Genomic DNA, 20705 nt, shown 5'->3' on the forward strand with positions numbered 1-20705 from the left:
TATATATATATATATATATTATATATATGTATATATATATATATATATATATATATATATATATATATATATATATATATATATATATATATATATATATATATATATGTATGTATGTATATATATATATATATGTATGTATGTATATATATATATATATATATATATATATATATATATATATATATATATATATATATATATATATATACATATATATATATATATATATATATATACATACATATATACATATATATATATATATATATATATATATATATATATATATACATATATATATATATACATATATATATATATACATATATATATATATACATATATATATATATATATATATATATATATATATATATATATATATATATATATATATATATATATATACATACATATATATATATATATATATATATATATATATATATATATATATATATATACATATATACATATATATATATATATATATATATATATATATATATATATATATATATATACATATATATATATATATATATATACATATATACTATATATATATATATATATATATATATATATATATATATATATATATATATATATATATATATATATATATATATATATATATATATATATATATACATATATATATATATATACATATATATATATATATATATACATATATATATATATATATATATATATATATACATATATATATATATATATATATATATATATATATATATATATATATATATATATATATACATATATATACATATTTATATATATATATATATATATATATATATATATATATATATATATATACATATATACATATATATATATATATATATATATATATATATATATATATATATATATATATATATATATATACATATATATATATATATATACATATATATATATATATATACATATATATATATATATATACATATATATATATATATATATATATATATATATATATATATATATATATATATATATATATATATATATATGAAATTGCTAAGGTATTGTGGTATCTTCTAATAATACCTTAGCCTGGGGCCCTTTACGCTTGTAGTAAGTTTCCGTTTTCATTCCGATACAATACACAGTATGCATGAATCTTCTGGTACTCTAAGCCGAAAGGACATATGAACTTTTTGGCATAATATGTCGAATTTGGAAGTTCATTGCCCTCAGGAAGCATCTCACCTAACGCTTCTAATAACATTGTGAAACTAGCGTCACTCCAATTGAACTTTGACTTAATGTTGAAAATTGTCAATACTGCTGTTAGCTTGGTTAACTTTGTATATCCAGGGTACAAAGACTTTTGAGAAGCCTCTGTCAACAAGTCAAAAACGCGAGGATGTTTTCCTAACACATCCTCATCGACATTCTCTTCATCTGTCTCATACCCATCAACATGATCTACTACATCCTCATTGACATCAGCCACATTATTGACGTCCTCAACAACACTTTTCTTCTCTTTGTAAACTCTCTCCTCACCATGCCAAACCCAAACATGATATTGAGGCCTAAACCCACATCGAAGTATGTGCTCCCTAAGGATATCAACATTATCTACCTTTGATACATTGCCACATGTGACACATGGGCAATAAAAACCAACTCCCCTGTTCTAACTTGATGTTCCACCGCTATACTACAAAATTCTAATACGCCTTCAATAAATTCTGACGATTCAATGCTTCCATACATCCAAGAACGATCTTTTGTCATCCTAATTACTGTGATTAAATAATTCAAAACAAAATTAATAACAACTTTTTAACATATGTACTTATTTATAACAAACATATTTAACCCTAAAAATATATACTTTTTTATACCAAATCTTTTTAACCCTAAATGTAAATACTTCATATTCTAATTCTATACTTCATACTTCAATATCAAGCACTACATTGTAAATAAAATCATATTCTAATTCTAATAGTTAAAGACATAACTATAACAACAAACCACATTTTTAACAATTTACACAAATATTTAACAAACTAATAACATAACGTTGAATAATGTAAAATTCACAAATAAATTGATATCTTTAGCACTAAATTACTAAAATTACATGTTAAAAAATAAAGATATGAGCTTGCAAATTAGTAAAATAAATATATTTACATTGATTTCGTGGGTTATGTTATCTACAATGAAAAACAGAGGAACAAAATTAGTATACAAATAGTTGCCCTAATTTTCGAGTGTTTTCATGAATGTCTTGCAAAATTTAAATGCTTAACAAATTAAAAAGAGAAAAAAATACCTTAATTTTGTGGGTCTTGAAGATAAACAAGACCAAAGTAATAAATTTCGTGGGTTTATGAACCAAGAATATGAAGAACAGGTGTTTGAAGATACTATTACGTATAGTGTTTTTCGAGTGTCTTTCAATGGGTTTATTAATCAGTTTGCGAAGAAAGCAGCAGATGATGAAGAATTTATGGTTTTTTGAAGAAGATGAAGATGAAGAACGAAACGTTGAATGGCGAAAATGGTGGGTTCGAGATAATACAATAGTAGTAAAGTATTTGTGAAATGAAACGTTGAATGGCAGGTTTTAATTTTGTGAAATGAAAGAGTATATTTGTTGCGGGCTTATACAAAAACCGCAGCATTTGAATGTAGCAGTTATTGATTTTTTGCCGCGGGTTAGGAGGAAACCGTAGCAATTGATTGGTTTTTTTTTTTTTTCTAAAATTTTTTTCCTATTTATTGCTGCGTATATAGAAAACTGCAGCAAATGACACGTAGCAAATACGTTTTTTTCCACTAGTGAATATATACCAAATAGTGTTGTGTGCCATGTTTCGTGCAAAATAAATCAAGTTTGAGCTACTTTATGCGTGAAAGTGCCAAAAATGCTTAAAAATCCTTAAAATCGCAACTTAGCATGTAATTTCATGCATATGAATTCTAACCATTTCAATACAATAATATGTACAAAATAGTGTTGTGTGCCAAGTTTCGCGCAAAATAAACCAAGTTTGAGCTACTTTATGCACGAAAGTGCCAAAAACGTTTAAAAACCTTTATAATCGCCACTTAGCACGTAATTTCAAGCATATGACTATGATTTTCAATTCTAACCATTTCAACACAATAATAAAAACCAAATAGTATTTTATACCAATTTTCGTGCAAAACAAACCAAGTTTGAGCTACTTCATGCATGAAAGTGCCAAAAACGCTTAAAATGTAGATGACGCCAAAATAGAAACCTCACTATTCTGCAGATCTGATGTCTTCTTATCTTCACTCTCAGTGTAAAATATGAACCCATTGATATCGTAACCCTTATATTTTTTGACATCATCACGAGGACTAAAAGCTAACAACTTAACAATTTCAGATACACCCTTGAGTTCTTCATATATTACTCGATTATGAAACCAATCAATAAACGTCTTGTTATGCAATTGCATGAATACCCTATCCTCTTTAGAAGCATATTTTGCGCGCAATATATCAAAATGCTCATTGAAAAAAGGATGGATTTCAGGAATATGACGCAACACATGCATGTGTGCTGATAGAAGACTGTCTCAAGGAGGTATGATCGATTCGGAGCTAATTATTCCTTTTCCCTCAAGCCTTCCTTCATGTCGAGAGGTGGGAAGTCTAATAGGCTTTGCCATGGCCATATACTCGGCTATAAAGTTACCAATCTCATCGCTCAAAGTGCCTTGAAACATACTCCCCTTGAGGTGTGCTGATTCCTCACTTTGTTTTGTAAAACACCCATGTGTCTTTCAAAATGATAACACCACCTTAAAAAAACTTGACCCAAAAGCTTGATTTCACGAACAAGATAGACAATAAGATGAACCATTATGTCAAAAAAAGAAGGTGGAAAATACATCTCAAACTAGCATAAAGTTACAATCACGTCGACTTGAAGAACATCAAGCTTAAAGGGATCAAGAACTTTACTACAAATTGTGTTGAAGAACAAATATAGCTCGGTAATAGCATATCTCACATGTTTTGGCAGTATTTCACCGATTGCAATTGGTAAGAACACTTGCATCATTACATGGCAATCGTGAGATTTCATGCTTCCCAACTTCCACTCACCATTTAGGGTCACAAATCTCTTCATGTTGGATGAGTACCCAGACCTTAATGCCATTCAAAGACTCACAAAATGGCCGCTTCTCTGCCTTGGAAAAAGTGTAGCAAGCTGGAGGCGAATAATTTTTTTCATTACTTATCTTATTCTTATGGCCCTTTCCCTTGTTACTGCCACCAACTTCATCAGCTCTATTACTTTTCTTACTCACCTTAACCTGTGGCCACAACTCGGACGTACATTCAAAGTAATCCCGCACGGCCTTAACATCCTTTCTCTTACCCAGAATGTTCATGAGCGTCCCGAGTATGGCATCGCATACACTTTTTCTCTATATGCATAATGTCAAGACAATGCCTAACCTGTAGATCTCTACAATATGAAAGCTTCCAAAAGATTGATTCTTTTTTCCATAGTCGGTCTTCACCCCCTTGCACTTGTCTTGTTTTACCAAATACAGTGTAACATCTCGGAATAACTCAGATCGTACGAAAAGAGAAGATGACCTTTTAAAAACATGGTAAATATCGTCCGAGTCAAACCAGAATGTTAGAAGGCAGTTATAAAATGGATTTGAAATTTAGGGAAGCTTGCGGATTGAGTTCTATTAGTGTTATTATGAACTACTAGATATAATAAATTCTTAGCAGCGGATGAGAAAGAAAAATTAAATCCACTTATTACAACTCGAGAACGAAATCGCCTCATAAAACCAAATACTCTTTAAAATTTATTAGAAGTTCTTATCAAGACTTCTGTATCCTAACGATTTTTTTTTCAAGGGACAATCCTCACTCCCCAGACCTGCAACTTAACTTACTGCTAGTCATTGCCTAGATAGGAAACGACATCATCGTAGGATCGTTAAGACCAAAAATACACGTCAACAAACGTCGCATACCAAAATAATTAATTACAACAAGAGAAAGATTTAATTTAATAGCTGTCAGTTTGCAAAAAATACGCTTCGATCACGCTAATAAAGAATAATCAATTTCATGTAAGAGTTAGTCAGCCATATTGCTGCACTATCCAGCCATACTGTCGGTACAACTCCAATCTCCATAAGTGAGACATTACATTAGGGGAAGCTAACCCCTAAACAACTCTCTACCATAGACACTCGCCTTACTTTTGTGCCTATGGTTAAGTATGCATACCCCCGCGGTGGCTTATAATGCTCCCATATACCGCGAGTAATTCATTTCCAACAATTGATGTCATACTACGTCCACTTTAAGGTTAGTGAGGTCATACTACCTCTGCTTATCACAACAATGTATCAAAATTATTTGTTCGGAAGATGACATTATTCGTACTTCATAACCATACTTTACTTTTGTTTACCATTAATATATGATTCATTGGACTAAATGCAAACTTCGCTGCGTGTACGTACCTTAAGCAAGATAATCAACTCTCAAGCGTCCTATTCAATTCCCGGTCACGAATCGACTTCCTACAAGGTTCAATCGTATTCGGGAAATAAGCACACATACACACTTTCTTCAAATCAACCATAACACACACATACAATTACACCCACACCTAGAATACCACACACATCATGAACATCCATCACATAATATAACATGGTAAACACACAAAATAGGACAGCATACATAATCTGTCCAGAAACGCAACTTAAAACTGTCAAACTGAAAATCGGACATCATCGTTGAGTTCGAAAGGCGTCAAAACCCCCTTGTACCAATTTCCATAATTTATAACATAGTATAAGTATTTTTAACCTAATTTCAAAACCAAAAATGTTCTAAAAACACCTTTTTTTCACCATTTTCAAAACCTACGGGATTTTGTCATTTCATTTTTTTTATCATAAAAATATAAATTTCAATGCTTTATTTCCTATTAAATCTAAACGACAATATTTACATAATTTTCATGACCATTTACGAAATTAATTTTTTTTTATTCCTCAAAAATAATTCTTTTTACACAAATTTACACACACACACACACATCATATATATATATATATATATATATATATATATATATATATATATATATATATATATATATATATATATATATATATATATATATATATATATTTCTCTAGCAACATTATAAATTCCTCCTATTAATCAATAAAATAAATTTCTAACACCACATACATTTTTCTATGAGCATCCATTTTTTTTTATATATATATACTTTACAATCATTCATCAAATAAATCCTTCACACACAAATAAACATATCTAAAACCCTAAAAACCATACATTAATTTAGATAGAAAAATACATCACACTTTCATACATGAATTTTAAATCATAAACTAATCATAAATTAAAAGATAACACATATAATAATCATAGAAATTTAAATTAAAACTTAAAAATAAAATTATATTGAGAATTTTACTCACAATTTGCAAAAGAACAAAACACCAATTGATGAAGGATGATGATACTAGGCGTTTGTAGAAGGAGTTTGAGGAAGAGTATTTTTTTTTTCCTTGAGTTTTCTTAGAGTTTTGAAAGAAGAATGCTAATGATGAGACTAAGGCAATAGGAAGATTAAGGAAATAAAGGATTAAGGAAATAAAGAATTAAGGAAATAAGGAATTAAGGAAATAATTATTCAAGGCAATTAATTTGATCTTTCAATATTCTCATAAGGAGTTACAAATTCTCCCATCTTTCCCATATGGCCGGCAACTCTCAACATTTCCCTCTTTTTTTTTTATTTTATTTTTTTTTTATAAAAAATAAAGATAGGTTAGGGAAAAAGGTTTGGGCTTAAAATGGTTTTAATTGCCTTAAAGAGTTGAAATCTCATGGTCTAACCCAATAACAAATAAAAATATACTCTTCTAAAAAGAATAATAATAATAATATTACTAGTAATTCATTAAATATATCGGAAAAATATCGGGGTGTTACAGACTACCTCCCTTAAAAAGGTTTTGACCCCAAAACCTCAATGTACAAACACAAAACACACAAGAACCACACACACAAAAATGACAAAACAAGCACACAACAAAAGAAACTAGATCAAAATAACTTAACGCACGAAAAATCTTATCGCTTTCTACCCCCCTTAAAAAGTTACGTCCCCGTAACTTACTAACCTGAGGGAAAAGGTACGGATACTTCTCTCGCATGGAAGCTTCTGTTTCCCAAGTTGCCTCTTGTGACCGATGATTTGACCATAGAACCTTAACCATTGCAACATCCTTTCGCTGAGTACTGCGAATCTTTCTATCTAAACTCTGAACAGGTTGCTCTTCATAGGTTAGGCTCTCATCAAGCTCTAACGGCTCCGGGTCTAAGACATGCGAAGAAGCCGCAACATAACGTTTTAACTGGGAGATATGAAAAACGTCATGAACCTTACCCAGCACATTAGGCAGCGCTAACCGGTAAGCTAACTTCCCAATCCGTTCCACAATATCATAGGGACCAATGAAACTCGGGCTTAACTTCCCACGAGCACCAAAACGAACCACACCTTTCATCGGAGACACACGGAGTAGAACTTTGTCGCCTACTTCGTACTCATCAGGCCGACGTCGGAGATCGGCGTATCATTTTTGTCTATCCTGGGCTGCCTTCATTTTATCGCGAATTAACTTTACTTGCTCAGTCATTTGAACAAGCATATCAGGTCCTATGGTGACAGATTCAGTAAAATCATCTCAACATACAGGACTACGGCACTTACGACCATAAAGTGCTTCAAATGGGGCCATTTGAGTCGTTGCCTGATAACTGTTATTATAAGAGAATTCTACTAAATCCAAATATTCATCACATGAACCTTGCCATTCCATGTCTATTGCTCTCAACATGTCCTCTAGTATCTGATTGACACGTTCAGTCTGACCATCCGTCATAGGGTGAAAAGACGTACTATAAAGAAGAGTGGTTCCCAAAGCCTGCTGTAAAGATTTCCAGAAATGTGACAAGTATCGAGTATCACGATCGGAGACAATAGTACGAGGTATTCCGTGATATCGAACAACGTATCTAATGTAGGCACGAGCAAGTTGTTCCATATCCCACTTACAGTTCATTGGAATAAACCTTGCAGACTTAGTAAGCCTATCCACAATAACCCAAAGAGTATCATTACCAGCCTTAGTTCGTGGCAAACCTAAAATGAAATCCATAGAAATGTCATCCCACTTCCATACCGGGACTTCTAGAGGTTGCAGTAACCCAGTGGTCTTCGATGTTCACTCTTAACCTTTTGACACGTTAAACACTTGGAAACAAAATCTGCAATATTCTTTTTCATACCTGATCACCAAAACATGCATTTTAAATCTTGATACATCTTGTCTCCACCAGGATGAACCGAGTATCTAGAATAATGGGCTTCGTTCAATAATTTTTCCTTCAAGGAGTCACACCCATCCGGTACACACCACCGTCCTTTAAAACAAAGACTACCGTCCTCATGAATTGTAAAACCTTCAGCTCTCCCTTCACTAATCTGCTCCCGAAGTTTAATGAACTTTGGGTCTTCCAGTTGCTTAGCCATAATCTCTTCGAAAAAGGTAGGTTGAATAGACAATGCACTCAACTTGGCTTCCAATTCCCCTTCTTGGATTATCTCCAAGTTCATTCTCCCAAACTCCTTACACAACTCCTCAGAGGTTATTAACGCTGAGACTGAATGCCTCGATTTTCTGCTCAAAGCATCAGCGACTACATTCGCACGGCCTTCGTGATAGGAAATCTCCAAATGATAATCACTGATAAGTTCTAACCAACGTCGTTGGCGCAAATTCAACTCGGATTGAGTGAACAAAAATTGCAAGCTTTTATGATCCCTGAAGACCTTGCATTTGACACCATAAAGATAATGTCGCCAAATTTTCAATGCAAAAACCACAGCCGCTAATTCCAAGTCATGTGTTGGATAATTCACCTCATGAGTCCTTAGTTGACGCGAAGCATACGCCACCACTTTCCTATCTTGCATCAAAACACAACCTAATCCATGTTTGGAAGCGTCACTGTGGACGGAATATTCCAAAGATGGATCAGGTAAGGTCAACATAGGGGCTGTAGTTAACTTCTCCTTCAACAACTGAAATGCCTTCTCACACTCCTCAGTCCATTCGAACTTCTTCTCCTTCTTCATCAAGGATGTTAGCGAACGAGCGATACGAGAAAAATCCTTCACAAAACGACGATAGTACCCTGCTAATCCTAAGAAACTTCGAATATCTGTAACATTCCAAGGTGTAGACCAGTCCCGAACAACTGCTACTTTTGCTGGATCAACAGAAATTCCTTCCTTAGAAACAATGTGACCTAGAAAAGCCACTTGCTCTAACCAAAATTCACACTTCGAAAACTTAGCATACAACTAATTCTCTCGCAGAATCTGCAAGACTATCCTTAAATGCTCTCGATGTTCTTCTCGGCTCTTAGAATATACCAAAATATCATCAATGAACACCACCACACACTTATCGAGATAAGCGTTAAAAACCTGATTCATCAACCCCATAAATGGCTGGTGCGTTGGTCAACCCAAAAGGCATCACGGTGAATTCGAAGTGTCCATATCTGGTTCTAAAAGCTGATTTACTAATATCCACCTCCTTAATACGTAACTGATGATACCCTGACCGCAGATCAATCTTGGAAAAGACTCCTGCCCCTTGTAACTGATCAAAAAGATCATCCATCCGTGGTAATGGGTACTTATTCTTAACAGTGACCTTATTAAGTTCTCTATAATCAATGCAGAGACGCATCGTTCTGTCCTTTTTCCTTACAAACAATACTGGGGCTCCCCAAGGCGACACACTGGGTCTTATATAACCCTTCTCCGACAACTCCTCCAATTGGACTTTCAATTCTTCCATCTCCTTTGGGGCCATTCTGTAAGGGGCTTTTGAAATTGGGCCTGTCTCAGGGATTAAGTCAATCGAGAAGTCAACGTCCCTTCTTGGCGGCATACCAGGAAGTTCTTCTGGAAAAACATCCCTAAAATCACAGACCACCGAAATGTTCTCAAACCGCACCTCCACCTTACTTATACTACACAGAAACCACGGTTGCCCTTGCTTAATTAACTTCCTGACCTTCAATGACGATACGATTTTTATCCTCGGTCCCTTAGGAAGACTCCTATATTTAACCTTCTCCCCCTGGGTCCACTTAAAGTCACCGACTGTTCTTCACAATCTATTATCACTTTATATCTACTTAGCCAATCCATCCCAAGTATTACATTTAAATCATCAATTTCTAGAGAAAATAAATCATTTAGAAATTTTACTTTTCCTATCTTAACCGGCACTTCACGGAACAGCGTATCACAATGAAAAATCTCCCCAGAAGGAGTAACGACTGAAAAAGATGTTTCCTCGGGGTTCTCCAATTCTAAGTCCTTAACTTTAGACTTTGAAACAAACGAGAACGATGCACCAGAATCAAAAAGTACTTTAACGGATTTTGTATTAATACAAAACGTACCTATGACCACATCCGACGTCTGCGCTGCTTCCCTCGAATTAACCGCTGAAAGTCTGCCATCATTCTAAGCAGAAGTAGTAACACCTCCTTGATTACCACGTTGGTTTGAAAAGAAATTCTCGTTTCTAGCATTCCCCTGTCGTTGCTGGACACCAGAGTGATTTCCCGGAAACCTAGGGCTTGAGGCACCTCCCAAGTTTCGGCCAAAACTACCACCATTGTGGTTCCCCCTTCCAGCTTCATTACCACTCCGTTCGTTATTGAGACGTTGTTGTTGGAAGCCTCTACGACTTCCCCCTTGCAGCTCTTGTTGTCCCATGCGAGTATAACACTCATACATTCTATGGCCCGGCTTACCACAGTAAGAACAGTCCACTAACGCACCCTGGCAATCCCTTCCTGGGTGATTCTAATGGCATCTCCTACAATTAAAAATTCTTACCTTCCCATTGCGATCATACAAAGGCTTCTGCATTCTAGCCTCTAGTCTCAAATTTCCCCCACTCTTGCTGTTCTGACCAGAGTGGAAACCTTTTTCCTGGAAGCCTCCAAACGGTTTGTGCTTTTTAAATTGATTTTGGACTTGATTACCCACATTCATATCATTCTGAAGCATGGGTTCTTTCCTCTTTTCCCCGCTATGGCTCATCTTCTCTTTTTCTTTCCTAATAACATTTTCAATCTGCGCAGCTCTCTTGTATAGCTGGTCTAAAGTATCATATCTATCAGTCTCAATGTGCTTTTGAATCTCATACGATAGACCTAATTCAAAACGCTGAATTTTCTTTCCCTCAGTTGGGACGTCCTCAGGACAAAACTTCAGGTATTCCATAAATTTCTTATAATATTCATCCACCGTTAAGTTTCCCATTTCGAACCTAGCGAACTCATTTGATTTGTCCTTCCTCACATGAGGCGGATAGAACTGATCCCTTAACGCCCCCTTAAAATCTTCCCAGCTTAAGTCACCATCTTTTTCTGATATCAACCTTATCTTACTATGTGTCAACCAATAATCAGCGTCTTCCACTAGGAAAAACGCGGCTTGGTCAACCATGAGCTCAGCAGGACATCTCACCACACTAAAGAGCTTGTCAAATTCTCTCAGCCAGTTTTCCAGCATAGAAGGTTCACCTTTTCCATTATAAGTCGAGGGTTTACTCTGGGCTATTCTCTTACTAATTGATGAAGCCCTTTCCTCCAAGGATTTCTGCCTTAGATTCCTTGCGCCAGCTAGGGCCTTAACTAGGTTTCGAAGCACACGGTCAGAGTTTCCTCTTCGCACGGACCTTTTCAAAAAGGGTGGCATGATGGCAGGTATACTGCATTAGGTTAAACAAGGTATGTAAATACATTTCTATAGCGTTTGTGGTTAAGGAAAACTCATACTATTATTGCTCTTAAAAAAAAACAAGGTAATAGTCCTAAAAGGTAAAAGAGTTTGAACAATGAGTCTATAATCAAATCTTCACATTTTTCCACAAATACAATACTTAATCGATTCTACCTACTAATGTTTAAACTTCTATAAACGAAATTCAAATTCAAATCAGTAATACCATATTGTCCCAATCTAAAAAGAAATACTTGGGTATAAAATCCCACATAACCACTGTTCAAATACTATAAAAGTCCGAAGTACACAACCAAATCATTCAACCAACAAAATTGTTCGCGATTTATTTTACTAAGGAACTAGACATACGAACTCGTACACATGCATAATCAAATAAAGTAGAAACAATCAGGCAAATAAAGGCGACGCATCCAGACGGTCTTGATCCTCCATGTATCGATCAGGGTCAAAATCAGCATCACCAGAGTCATCGCTAGACGTGCTATCAGAATCAGAAGGGGTTTCTACAGATAAGGAATCACTCATAGTAAGTCGCCCTACGGAATCAGAAAGTTCTACAATTATTGGTTCAGGTGGTTTTTCCTCCCACAAAATTATTTCACTTTCCTCCTCACTCATAAGATCTTCTCGCCTCACCGGTCAACCCCCTAGAATAACTACTTCGCTATCAGCATGACTCATAATATCATCTCTATCAGCTATTCCCCCCTCCTCATCAGCATTATAACCATCTCCCAAGTTATCCTCATAAGGTTCTTCTACCACTCGTAAGGAATCTTCCTCCATAATTTCTCCCTGTTCCTCATCAAAATTTTCCTCAAAATCCTCCTCAGATTCTTCTTCTGGGTCCTCATCGGGGTCCTTTTCTGGATCCTCCTCGGGATCCTCCTCGAAATCCAACTCATCAAAGTTTATTAGTAACACTGGGTTTCGGTTTACTACGGGAACAACCTCCTCAATAATATTTGTTCTTGCCCCACTAGACTCTGGAATGTCAAATCCGTCCCGACCCTTAGTCTCCAATGCTCTAAACCTTCTGTTAAGATCTCGGTGAAACTGTTCACTCCTCTCTTTCAATTCAGCCATCTTTTCGTCCATTATCCCCTCATACACTTGTTTAGATCTCTTGTAAATTATTTCCATTTGTTGGGTGTAGTTCAAATTAGTTTCCCCCTCTTTTCTGTCCCAAATTCCCAGAGCCTCTATCTCTGCCTAGGCTGGAGCATTAACTAAAGCTCTCCAGGGTTCCTCGTGGGTATTAATTCCTTCCTCGGCCGGTCTCTTTCCTTTATCCATAAAAGAAAAGTAATAATCGAACTTCCTGACTCACAAAGAAAGAAAACAAAACAATTAATTTCTGAGATAACACAAAGATAGATAAATTAGAGTATCAGAGATATAAACACAGAAATTCTACCATGCACACATCAAAATTATCCATGACATAATGCTTAAAGACACCAAGCACAACATATCATATCCCCTTAATGTCTACCCCTTTACTCTCGTCATAATAAATTTTTTTTTCGTTAGTCTATCGATATAGATAAATAACACAAAAAAAACTCCCGCTCTGATACCAATTGTAACATCTCGGAATAACTCAGATCGTACGAAAAGAGAAGATGACCTTTTAAAAACAAGGTAAATATCCTCTGAGTCAAACCAGGATGTTAGAAGGCAGTTATAAAACGGATTTGAAATTTAGGGAAGCTAGCGGATCGAGTTCTATTAGTGTTATTATGAACTACTAGATATAAGAAATTCTTAGCAGCGGATAAGAACGAAAAATTAAATCTACTTATTACAACTCGAGAACGAAATCACCTCATAAAACCAAATATTCTTTAAACTTTATTAGAAGTTCTTATTAAGACTTCTGTATCCTAACAATTTTTTTTTTCCAAGGGACAATCCTCACTCCCCAGACCAGCAACTTAACTTATTGCTAGTCATTGCCCAGATAGGAAACGACATCATCGCAGGATCGTTAAGACCAAAAATACACGTCAGCAAATGTCGCATACCAAAATAATTAATTACAACAAGAGAAAGATTTAATTTAATAGCTGTCAGTTTGCAGAAAATACGCTTCGATCACGCTAATAAAGAATAATCAATTTCATGTAAGAGTTAGTCAGCCATACTGCTGCACTATCTAGTCATACTGCCGGTACAACTCCAATCTCCATAAGTGAGACATCACATTAGGGGAAGCTAACCCCTAAGCAAGTCTCTACCATAGACACTCGCCTTACTTCGGTGCCTATGGTTAAATATGCATACCCTCGCGGTGGCTCATAATGCCCCCATATACCGCGAGTAATTCATTTCCACCAATTGACGTCATACTACGTCCACTTTAAGGTTAGTGAGGTCATACTACCTCTGCTTATCAAAACAATGTATTAAAATTATTTGTTCGGAAGATAACATTATTCGTACTTCATAACCATACTTTACTTTTGTTTACCATTAATATATGATTCATCGGACTAAATGCAAACTTCGCTGCGTGTACGTACCTTAAGCAAGATAATCAACTCTCAAGCGTCCTATTCAATTTCCGGTCATGAATCGACTTCCTAAAAGGTTCAATCGTATTCGGGAAATAAGCACACATACACATTTTCTTCAAATCAACCATAACACACACATACAATTACACCCACACCTAGATTACCACACACATCATGAACATGCATCACACACTATAACATGGTAAACACACAAAATAGAACAGCATACATAATCTGTCCAGAAACGCAATTTAAACTGTCAAACTGAAAATCCGACTTCACCGTTGCGTTCGGAAGGCGTCAAAACCCACGTGTACCAATTTCCATAATTTATAACATAGTATAAGTATTTTTAACCTAATTTCAAAACCAAAAATGTTCCAAAAACACTTTTTTTTCACCATTTTCAAAACCTACGGGATTTTGTCATTTCATTTTTTTTTGGCATAAAAATATAAATTTCAATGCTTTATTTCCTATTAAATCTAAACGACAATATTTACATAATTTTCATGACCATTTACGAAATTATTTTTTTTTTCCTCAAAAATAATTCTTTTTACACAAATGTACACACACACACACACATCACACACACATATATATATATATATATATATATATATATATATATATATATATATATATATATATATATATATATACATATATATATATATATGTATATATATATATATATATACATATATATATATATATACATATATATATATATATATACATATATATATATATATACATATATATATATATATATATATATATATATATATATATATATATATATATATATATATATATATATATATATATATGTATGTATATATATATATATATATATATATATATATATATATATATATATATATATATATATATATATATATATATATATATATATATATATATATATATATATATATATATACATATATATATACATATATATATATATATATATATATATATATATATATATATATATATATATATATATATATTTCTCTAGCAACATTATAAATTCCTCCTATTAATCAATAAAATAAATTTCTAACACCACATAAATTTTTTCTATGAGCATCCATTTTTTTATATATATACTTTACAATCATTCATCAAACAAATCCTTCACACACATATAAGCATATCTAAAACCCTAAAAACCATACATTAATTTAGATAGAAAAGTACATCACACATTCATACATGAATTTTAAATCATGAACTAATCATAAATTATAAGATAACAAATATAATAATCATAGAAATTTAAATTAAAACTTAAAAATAAAATTAGATTGAGAATTTACTCACAATTTTCAAAAGAACAAAACACCAATTGATGAAGGATAATGATACTAGGCGTATGTAGAAGGAGTTTGAGGAAGAGTATTTTTTTTCCTTGAGTTTTCTAAGAGTTTTGAAAGAAGAATGCTAATGATGAGACTAAGGTAATAGGAAGATTAAGGAAATAAAGAATTAAGGAAATAAAGAATTAAGGAAATAAGGAATTAAGGAAATAATTATTCAAGGCAATTAATTTGATCTTTCAATATTCTCATAAGGAGTTACAAATTCTCCCAACTTTCCCATATGGCCGGCAACTCTCAAAATTTCCCTCTTTTTTATTTTATTTTAATTTTTTTTTTTAAAAAAATAAAGATAGGTTAGGGAAAAAGGTTTGGGCTTAAAATGGTTTTAATTGCCTTAAAGAGTTGAAATCTCATGGTCTAACCCAATAACAAATAAAATTATACTCTTCTAAAAAGAATAATAATAATAATATTACTAGTAATTCATTAAATATATCGGAAAAATATCGGGGTGTTACATTCAGTCTCAACTCTCTTAACCTGTTCATAAACCTTATAATCGGTCAACGATCGACGAACTAAACATTCCTCAATCTCCCCGTTGAACATCTTTTTCTTCTTACGATATTGGTGATCTCATGGGAGGAACTTTCGATGGTGCATGAATACGTGCTTTCACTTAGGAATCCACGTGGATTTCATGTCATCGATACATTTTGGGCATGCTTTCTTCCCTTTGTTCTTATACCCTCATAAGTTTCCATATGCCGGAAAATCATTAACGGTGCATAAGAGCATTGCACGCAAGGTGAGCTCCTCATTAGCATGTGCATCAAACACGAAAACGCCTTCATCCACATCTTTCTCAAATCCTCAACGAGAAGTGCAAGATATACATCTACGTCATTGCCAGGTTGTTTAGGACCCGAGATAAGAAGCGAAAGCATAATGTACTTACGCTTCATACACAACCGGACAAGTACTATGTTGACAACTAAGATTGCCGAATGGGTTCATTCCCTTCGTACACAGTCCGAGCCATAAATTACGAACTTCATTCTCAAAAGTCTTATGCAACCTATCAATAATCTTCCACTTCGGAGAATTAAATGGATATGTGAGCAAGTGACCTTTCTTCACCCTATCTGCATGCACTAGTGGTAAAAAAACGTATCTGTTGCGTGTCATTTGCTGTGGTTTTCTCTATACGCGACATTAAATAGCAAAAACAAAAAAAGAAAAAAAATATACTACAAATGTTGCGTTTCTCCTGATGCCTGCAGCATATAAGTACTTATATGTTGCGGTTTTTTGTAGCCCGCAGCATATAATCACTTATATGCTGCCGTTTTTTTCATCCCGCAACAACTAGCCTTACTTTTAAAAAATTTAAAATCCGCGTTTCAACGTTCATTTGCTCAAAACCTTCATATAACTGTTGTATTCTCGCATAAACCCACGACACTTGTTCTTCAAGTTCTTTAATTTATTCAAGTTCTTCAAAAATTTCTTCAAAACCCACGAAAATATGTTCAAGTTCTTCAAAAACCCACGACTCTACTGTGTTCCTCTCTTCAATCTATTCAAGTTCTCCAAACCCCACGATTATTACGACTCTATTGTGTTCTTCATTTACCTTAAACCCATACGACATTTGCTTCTTCATTCTTACTGCTTCTTCCTCATAAACCCACGACATAAGTTTTCTTCGTTTGCTCTCCTCTTCATTTGCTCATAAACTCACGACATAAGCATGACATTTGAAGGCCACGAATTTGCTTCCTCATATACTCTATTCTTCATAAACCCACAAATTTCTTATTTAAGCTCTGAAAACCAACGAATTTTTCTTAGTTCTCAACATATTACTTAGCCGGTACTGTTAGTGATCTATAATTTGCCACCTTGGTTGCGTATGAAGCGTAAGTACATTATGCTTTCGCTTCTTATCTTGGGTCCTAAACAACCTGGCAATTACATAGATGTATATCTTGCACCTCTCGTTGATGATTTAAGAAAGATGTGGGATGAAGGCGTTTCCGTTTTTGATGCATATGCTAATGAGGAGTTCACCTTGCGTGCAATGCTTTTATGCACCGTTAATGTTTTTCCGGCATATGACAACTTATCGGGGTATAAGAACAAAGGGAAGAAAGCATGCCCAATATGTATCGATGACATGGAATCCACGTGGATTCCTAAGTGCAAACACGTATTCATGCACCATCGAAAGTTCCTCCCACGAGATCACCAATATCGTAATAAGAAAAAGATGTTCAACAGGGAAGTTGAGGACCGTGTAGCTCGTCGACTGTTGACCGGTTATGAGGTTTATGAACAGGTTAAGGAAATTGAGACTGTATTTGGTAAAACAGGGCAAGTGCAAGGGGGTGAAGACCGATTATGGAAAAAAGAATCAATCGTTTAGAAGCTTCCATATTGGAGAGATCTACAGGTTAGGCATTGTCTTGACATTATGCATATAGAAAAAAATTGTTTGCGATGCCATACTCGGGACGCTCATGAACATTCTGGGTAAGGTAAAGGATGTTAAGGCCGTGCGGGATTACTTTGAATGTAAGGGTATTTGTCCGGAGTTGTGGCCACAGGTTAAGGTGAGTAAGAAAAGTAATAGAGCTGATGAAGTTGGTGGCAGTAACAAGGGAAAGGGCCATAAGAATAGGATGAGTAATGAAAAAAATTATTTACCTCCAACTTGCTACACTTTTTTCAAGGCAGAGAAGCGGGCAAATTGTGAGTCTTTGTATGGCATTAAGGTCTGGGTACTCATCCAACATAAAGAGATTTGTGACCCTAAATGGTGAGTTGAAGTTTGGAAGCATGAAATCTCACGATTGCCATGTAATGATGCAAGTGTTCTTACCAATTGCAATCGGTGGAATACTGCCAAAACATGTGAGATATGCTATTACCGAGCTATGTTCGTTCTTCAACACAATTTGTAGTAAAGTTCTTGATCCCTTTAAGCTTGATGCTCTTCAAGTCGACGTGATTGTAACTTTATGCTAGTTTGAGATGTATTTTCCACCTTCTTTTTTTAACATAATGGTTCATCTTATTGTCTATCTTGTTCGTGAAATCAAGCTTTTGGGTCCAGTTTTTGTAAGTTGGTGTTATCCTTTTGAAAGACACATGGGTGTTTTACAAAACAAAGTGAGGAATACATCACAACCCGAGGAGAGTATGATTCAAGGCACTGTGAGCGATGAGATTAGTAACTTTATAGCCGAGTATTTAGCCATGGCAAAGCCTATTAGACTTCCCACCTCTCGACATGAAGGAAGGCTTTAAGGAAAAGGAACAATTGGCTTCAAATCGATCACACCTCCTCCAGACAGTCTTCTACAAGCACACTTGTATGTGTTGTATCACATTCCTGAATTCCATCCTTTTTTGAGTGAGCATTTAGATATATTGCGCGTAAAATATTCTTATAAAGGGGATAGGGGATTGATGCGGTTGCATAAGAAGACGTTTATTGATTAATTTCATAATCAAGCAATTAGTGAAGAACTCAAGGGTGTATTAGAAATTGTTAAGTGGTTTGCTTTTGGTCCTCGTAATGGTTCAACAAATATGAGGGTTACGATGTCAATGGCTATACATTTTGGACTGAGGGTCAAGATAATAAGTCATCTTATCAACACAATAGTGGGGTTTCTATTTTGGCGTCATGTACATTTTACGTGAGTGTAACACCCCGTAATTTATCGGGTTTAAAAATAAATAAAATATAATAAAATAAAGTATAAAAAAATAAAATAAATAAGTAATATTGAATTATATTATTTTACATGGTTAATTATAAGAAACGAAGTAAGTTTAATTTAACAGTAATGCGTTTTATCGCATACTTTGTTATTGCGTAACATTTCTTTTCTGTTTTAACAAAAAAAATACAAAATTATATAATTAATTAATTAATTGAAAAAGAAAAAAAAAATAAATAAAAGGCTAGGGGAGGGGAAGGGTGGCCGGTTGTGTGGAGGAATGGAAGGAATCTTGTAACTCCTCTCATAAGTGTGTATTATGGCACATTAAGCTCATTCCTTAATTGCCTATTAATCCTTGTGAACACCATTTGAATTCTTCACTCTTCTAAGCTCCCAAGTGAACAAAGAAAATCAGAAAAAAAATTCTCTCCTTTGTGCTCTTTTGGTTCGGCATTTCCAAAGAAAAAAAAATTGTTCCCTTGTTTTTCCATTCAATCTTTTGATCAAAGGGGTAAGTTTAATTGAATTGCTAGTTATAGATTTTATATACAAGATTTTCTAAGATGAATTACATTTTATGTATGATGATATCCTATGACTTTGAGGAGGATTGAGTATATTTTTATGTAATTTTCTTTAACAATTCTTTAATAAACCTTAATTTTGTTAAAAGAATTAAGTTATGTTTCTTGATTTATATTCTTTAACAAAGTTTAAATTTGTTTTAAGAATTGAGTTTATGTTGATATTTAAATATACTTCTTTTATGATTTAAATTTCTCTAACTAAATTTCAATTTGTTAGTAAAAATTTAGATGGTATGGATCAAGTAATGTAGTCATCCGAGAATTTGTAAACCCTTTAGTAAAATTTGATTTTTTTTTTTGCATGAGAGATTGTGTTTATATATATGTGTCTTGATTTAAAAGAGTGATTTGGTTTTTTAATTCTCTACAAAATTTGATTTGTTAAGAGAATTAAGTATTTAATTTAGTTATCATAATTCATGAAATTTCAAGTCTCTTCAAGGATTTTGTGAATGTGACCTTGCTAGAATTATTTTGGTCATGAGATTTAAAAGAAAAAGGGTTGATAATGTATATATAAAATAATAATAATAATGAATTAAAAAAAAAATATATGTATATAT

The sequence above is a fragment of the Amaranthus tricolor genome, chromosome 9 (genome assembly GCF_026212465.1).
Source record: "Amaranthus tricolor cultivar Red isolate AtriRed21 chromosome 9, ASM2621246v1, whole genome shotgun sequence".
Classification (NCBI taxonomy): Eukaryota; Viridiplantae; Streptophyta; class Magnoliopsida; order Caryophyllales; family Amaranthaceae; genus Amaranthus; species Amaranthus tricolor.